Below are 6,733 nucleotides of genomic sequence, written 5' to 3' on the forward strand. Positions count from 1 at the left end.
TTCCAAAGCACTCCACTGCATCCTCAGAGCGGGGGGCGGGGGGGATGCTGTTTTAGGACGGCACAATCTTTCAGTAAACCGGTGAAGAATCTCCTGCCGTGCTGATCGGAGAGCTTCCTGCAAATGCTTCCAAACACACTTTCCATTCTAAATACTTGGTTAACTGAAGTCCATCTCTGATGTGTCATTGAGGTCAGTTAGAAGGAAAAAATGAATGCATCTGAAATGACCCTGCTTTGAATAATTCCGGAGGATTATTTGTGTTAATCTGTTAGCGAAAGTATACAAGAGCTGAGTAGTGTAAAAATTCAACATTTATTTCCACGAGCTTTTGTGAGGCAGAGCTTGCATTCTCAGATGCATAGAAGTGTGTACAACCATAGACTTGATTAAATACTGGAGGGGTGGGGCTTCTGCTGGTTATTTAACCTACCCTTGATGTACACTTCTATGCATCTGAAGAAGTGCGCTTGGAGTCACAAAAGCTGGAATAAGTTTTGTCAGTTTTACTTGAATCATGAGTGAACCTGCTGTTAGTCCTTTCACTTTTAACACAAACATCTCACATGGTTTTTGTCCATGCAGGTCCCAGGATTCCCAGCATAGCTGTTAACAGTTAGAGGGGTGCCCTCTTTCATCAATGAAAAGGCTGGATGGATCCAAGCCCCATGTGTGGAAGGCATTCTGAATTGTGAACTCGAAAGAGTTCTCTCCGGTTTCCTGGTTACTCTTTAACAGAGAGGGCATTCTGGGTGCAGGCCGCTTTTCCTGCTTCTGAGCGCAGGATTCGGCTTAAAAAGGAATACTGTTCAACTTTTCCAGCTAGCAAAACCACCGATTTAGCCCAGCGGTTAGTGTGGTATAATGCTTTAAGAAACATTGGAACCTTGCCAGACTATGCAGTCGTATGTGCTGTAATTCTATGAAGCATTGGAAAGCCACAGAATATGGGGTTTTGTATAGATTTCAGCATACAGAGCATGCCAAGTTTTGTTTTAAGATAAACTTCCTAGTTAACTGAGCTTTTATATGAATTGGTGTCTAACATTGCACAAAAGCATCACCAACCAACTTTTAAGCTCGAGGTGAAGAAAAGGATTTTAGTTGCGAAGGGCAGAAATTGATGGCCCCTCTGTACCTTTAGGTGGGAAGGTGGCATGGTACAGCCCAATCTTGTCAGATCTTGGATGGTGGAAGAAAACCAAGGAAGACTGGAGAGGAAGGCAATGGCAAATCATCTCTGCTCCTTGGAAACCACTTGCGGGGGGGGGGGGGGGTTCACCCTAAGTCCGTTTTGACTTAACAGCACACACACACACATGGCATTTTCATATTCTCCACAATTAGCCAAAGCAGTACATATTGTCCTAAAGTCATTTATATAGGCCCCAACTTCTGCTCTTAACATAGGCAACCTTTTGTAGCACATGAGAAAGATGGGGGGTCTTCCAACTAAGACCAAGGTTGCAGAGGTAGGCAATGGTGAACCAACTCTTGTTAGTCTGTTGCCATGAAAATCCCACCAGGGGTTGCAGTAAGTCAACTACGACTTGAGGGCAGGATTTCATTTTCTACCAGACTCGGAGCACCCCTCCTACCTCTGGTGCTTTTCTGCCAAAATGATTGCATAAGCAGGAAGAAGGGGTGCTACTTCTTCCATGCCACTGCCCACTGGACACCCACCCTCGCCCCAGATACTAAGGTTCCAGAGAGTTCACTGGGGGGCAGGAGGGACATGTACCTACACAGACAACCACTTGAAGAACAAGTTACAGATAAGCGTAACCCTGTTTTCATTGTGGTTGGTTTGCAGTCCCACATTGGGTAACTAGCAAGCTCACTTACAGTGCAATCCTAAGAAGACTTATTCCAATCTAAGGTCATTGATTTCCCAACAGTTGCTCACTGGCCCATATTGGCATTCACCCAGAGGTGCTTATAGAGAAGTAGAGAACGCTCTACAAAAGTACCTGCAGAAAAGCGGCAAGGAGAAAACAGCCATGCTAGGGGAAAGGGTACTGAAGAGTCATGCACTCAAGGCAGGGTGTGATAGCCTCTACCGAAAGTACTTAAGAAGCAGATCTTAACTGGAGGGCTGGAGAGTATGGGAGCAGATGAAACATCGGGTGCCTTGGCCCCACGCCATTTAGGACTTTAAAAGGTAAGCAGCACTTCTGAGTTGTGAATTCAATTTTAAGCACATTGCAATCACTCTGGCCCTCCATGGATCTTCAAATTATGTTTTCAATGGTCAATACTGTTCACAGCTAAAGTGAAACTGTTAAGAAGCATAACATTTAAATTGTAGGTATAGCAGATAAATGATATATGATCGGTTGCAGTGTAAAATCCCCTTCAGCCATGGTACCAAGCTATCAAGGATTATTCACAGGTTGCTGCATTTCTCTATGGCCTCTCTATTCTCATTCCCCCCACCCCAACAAGGAGGATCCAGATAACTTCTTATGAGAATTTTTTTTAATGTTTGCATGATATTGCTGGAGAACAGGAGGAAAGATTTATAATAGATACCTATAATAGCATGTGATTGCCAATATTACAGTAGGACTTCCACCTTAGTACGTCTTCATTACATTTAAGGGAAGGAAAACCCTTTCCCAATCCTAGTTTATCATTCAAAGAGGTAGCCATGTGTTATAGCAAGAATGCCACAAAAGGCCAGTGGCATCTTAAAGACTTAACATTTATTTCACTATGAGCGTTTGTGAATCACTCCTCAATTCTTCTGTGACTTGTGAAAGCACATATTGGAATAAACGTTGCTTGTCTTTAAGATGCTGCTAGCCTTTTGTCTTATTCACCAGCTCGCTTTTAAAAATCCGTCCTCATCAGTGAGATTTGTCCTGTGAGGTTCAACAGGGTGTAGCCCTATTCCCCCTTGCTATTCAACCCCGTCAACATGCTGATGACATCCAGCTTTATCTCTCTCTATTCCAATCTCCTGGAGATGCGGTACAGGTCTTGAGCAGCTGCCTGGCTGCTGCGGTTAAATGGCTGCTGTCACTCCCTTGGGCTAGGCAGACTGAAGATCTTGCTGACTGCAAAACTGAGGTGGTGTTTTGTTAAAATCTGATTTTTCAGATCTTCAGGTACAATTGAGATCACCTTATCCTATTTTTGTGATTCATGGGTTTTATTTTGAGATTTCTGGACTATGCGTGTTCTGAACAAATACCAACTGTCTGTTGAACGTTGAGTGGTTCTCTTTTTTGCTGGCAGATGCGGATCCACTGATAAACACATTCTGTTGCCAAATTTTTGGCAGCAGTGGTTTCTCAAGGCATCCTTATGAGGGTTTTTTATTTTTGTCTCGGTAAAATTTTATATGTATATTTTAATACTTATAATTTGATGTTACAGTATTTTATAGATTTTGCTCAAGAATTTGAGAGAGCTTATTAATAAAGGAAGGCTAAGAGCAAAAACTGAAACCAAATCCCAACAAGACAGAATAGTAGAGTCCAGTAGCACCTTTAAAACTAACCAGTTTTATTGTAGCATAAGCTTTCAAGAACCACCGCTCTCTCGTAAAGAGTCTACTGGACTCTGTACTTTTTTGCAACTACAGACTAACACGGCTAGCTCCTCTGGATCTACAAGACAGAGGTAACGGTGGTGGGAGCAGACGAGGTCTTGAAGGACATTTTGCTTCCCACTTGCAGTGGGCTTCAGGTACCCCATGTCAACTCACTTATAAGGGAGTAGGGGTTATACTGGACCCACCATTCTTGCTGGAGAAGTGAACGCAGCTGCAAAAAAGGCTTTCTTCCATCTTCATCTAGCCCAAAAGGTTCCCTATCTTGACTCCGCCACGTGGATCCATCAGTAACATCGCAACTATTGTAATGCACTCTGCATTAGTCTGCCCTTGAGGTCAACAGCTCAGTTATTATCAGAAGCTAGGCTGAGCATGGATGTTATGCTCATTTTGCAGTCGCTTCATTGGCTGCCCATCAGTGACCGAGTTCAGTTCAAGGTACTGGTCATCACATACAAACACCCTTCACGGCGAAAACTTCCGGTTTGGGATTCATGGAGGTCTAACGCAGCTCCACTTGCGGAGCTGACCGGACTGCCGTTTTAATCGGCCGGTGGGGTGAAAATAGCCCGCGGCCGACTGCTCTCAGGCGGGGAGCAGGCAAAGAACGCTCAAGACCCTAGGGTGAGTTAGATCTCGGACGAGGGGGGGCTCTACACAACGGGTCCCCTCCCGATCCTTGAGGTCCCACCTTGCGACGGGTCGGCTACAATCTCTGCGGCAGTTTTGGGGCCAATTCGGCTGGCATAAGACCTACATACCCAAGCTTCGATTGGGGGAAGAAACTGAGAGGAGAACTTAAAATCGAAACAGCGATTACAACCCGAGAAAAGTGAAGAGAAGGTAAAGATCATTATCTTCTGATACGGGACAGATTGATAAAAACAGAGAGGAAAAAAAGTAGATTTTTAAACTGCAACAGACTAGCGAAAAGGAGGGGAAGACTCGGCAGGAATTGTATTTGAAAAGAGACTAAGTTTAAAGAAGTTATTAAAGAAATCGGACTATTGTTTTGAATACCTGTGGCTTTGGAGCTGTGAGAAAAAGACACCATCGCGAGATCTGCTGTGGGAAGACGGGAGACAGGAAGTGCGTAATAACAATAGAGCGGCTGGAGAGAAGCGGCCCTTGCTGGAGGGCAGGAAGTAGGGAATCGCCATTTTTGAAAGGGGAAGGGTCGCGGCTTCAGCGGAAAAGGAAGTAGGCCATCTTGGATTACAAAATCATAGAGAAACCATAGAGAAAAGACGCCCGACATTTTGGACTCTTTAAAATTTAATTTTTGCAAGAAGACCGGGACATTTAAAACAGAAAAACGTTAAATTTTACGCCACGGAGTTAAGGAAGAGAGCGGATTCGTGGGAGCGAGCTAAAGCAAGCCCCACGATGTCAAAAAAAGAGTGGCAATCGGCAATAGAAAACCTGGATAAAAAACTTTTAGATATGATTAAAGAACTTAAGGACACGAAATTGGAGCTGATAAAAGAGGTTAAAGAGGTTACACAGACAGTAAAATCGGAGCTGTCAGAAGTGAAAAAAGGTATGGAAACAATACGAAGTGAATTACAAGGAACGCAGCAGAGAGTTAAAACAGTAGAAGACGCGATGGAGAATTTAGCAGACACGCAACAAACAGAGATGAGATTGGTGAAGGGGAGAATGTCAGTTGCAGAAACTAAACATATGGAGAAGCAGCTACGTTTTCGTGGCTTGCCAGAAGTGGAAGGAAAGTCAGCGCAAGAACAGATGACTGAGGTGTTGGCTGAATACCTGGGGAAGGAGGAGGAGGAAGTTGTGGCTATCCTAGATGTGGCATACCGTGTGAATTCGAGAATAGCAACCCAAAGGAAACTACCAAGAGATGTGATTGTGCAGTTTACAACACGAAATATGAAAGAGAGGATTGTGACAAAACAGTTTCAAGATCCATTGGAGATTGATGGCAAGACGATCATTATAATGAAGGAACTGCCCAGATCAGTGTTATTGGACCGGAAAAAATATAAAGTGCTAATTCAGATTTTGAAGGACATGAAAATCAGGTACAGATGGGAGTTACCGGAAGGAGTGTCCTTTGAGTTTGGAGGGGCCAAAAAACGCATCAGATCTGAGCGAGAGATGGAGCGATTCATTAAGGACAATGAAAAAGACTTACCAACAAGATCATGAATATGGAGTGTAAAGTATTATCTTGGAATGTAAATGGACTAAACTCACCGAATAAGAGGAAAAATATTTTTCACTGGCTACTAAAACAAAAATGTGATATTGTTTGTTTGCAAGAGACCCATATTAGAAAACAGGATGTAAAATATTTAAAATCCGGAAAACTGGGCAAAGAATTTGTAGCGGCCTCCAACAAGAAAAAAAGAGGAGTGGTGTTGTACATAAAAGAGGAGCTACAGCCAAAATTTGTTATGAGAGATGTGGAAGCCAGATTTGTAGCAGTGGAATGTATTTGGAATTTAAAGAGAGTGTTGGTAGTCGGACTCTATGCACCTAACGGTGCAAAAGAAAGCTTCTTTGAGGATTTAAGGAAGCATCTAGACGATCTTGCATATGACCAGATAATTCTTGCTGGAGACTTCAATGGAGTGACAGACTTGGAACTAGACAAAAAGACTACAACGGCACAAAAGAAAAGAGGACTATTACCAAAGCTTTTTTTTGAGTTGATTCAACAAGAGACTCTTGAAGATGTATGGAGGAGAGAATATCCTAAAAGCAGACAGTTTACTTTCTATTCTGCAAGGCATTTTACGTTATCAAGAATTGATATGATCTGGGCCTCAAAAGACTTAGCGTTATGGACTAAGGAGGTAGAAATAATGCCGATGGTAGGCTCAGATCACAACCCAATTATGTGGAAATTTGGAAAGAGGAGAAAAAGGAAAGCATGGAGAATAAATGAGGACTTGTTACAGGAAAGAGAGAATATGGAAATATTGAGAAGAGAGACAAAGTTTTTTATACAATACAACGTGAATAAAGAAGTACCAACCAATAAAGTTTGGGATGCTTACAAGGCGGTTGTAAGGGGCATACTAATGGATTTAAATGGTAGAGCAAGAAAGAAGAAAGAGGAGAAAAGACGAGAGATTGAGGAGAAAATAAAAGCCAAAGAAATACAGCTAAAAAAGAGACCAGGGAAAAAGAAGGTATACCAGGAAATTA

The sequence above is a fragment of the Eublepharis macularius genome, chromosome 9, assembly GCF_028583425.1.
Source record: "Eublepharis macularius isolate TG4126 chromosome 9, MPM_Emac_v1.0, whole genome shotgun sequence".
NCBI classification, from domain to species: Eukaryota; Metazoa; Chordata; class Lepidosauria; order Squamata; family Eublepharidae; genus Eublepharis; species Eublepharis macularius.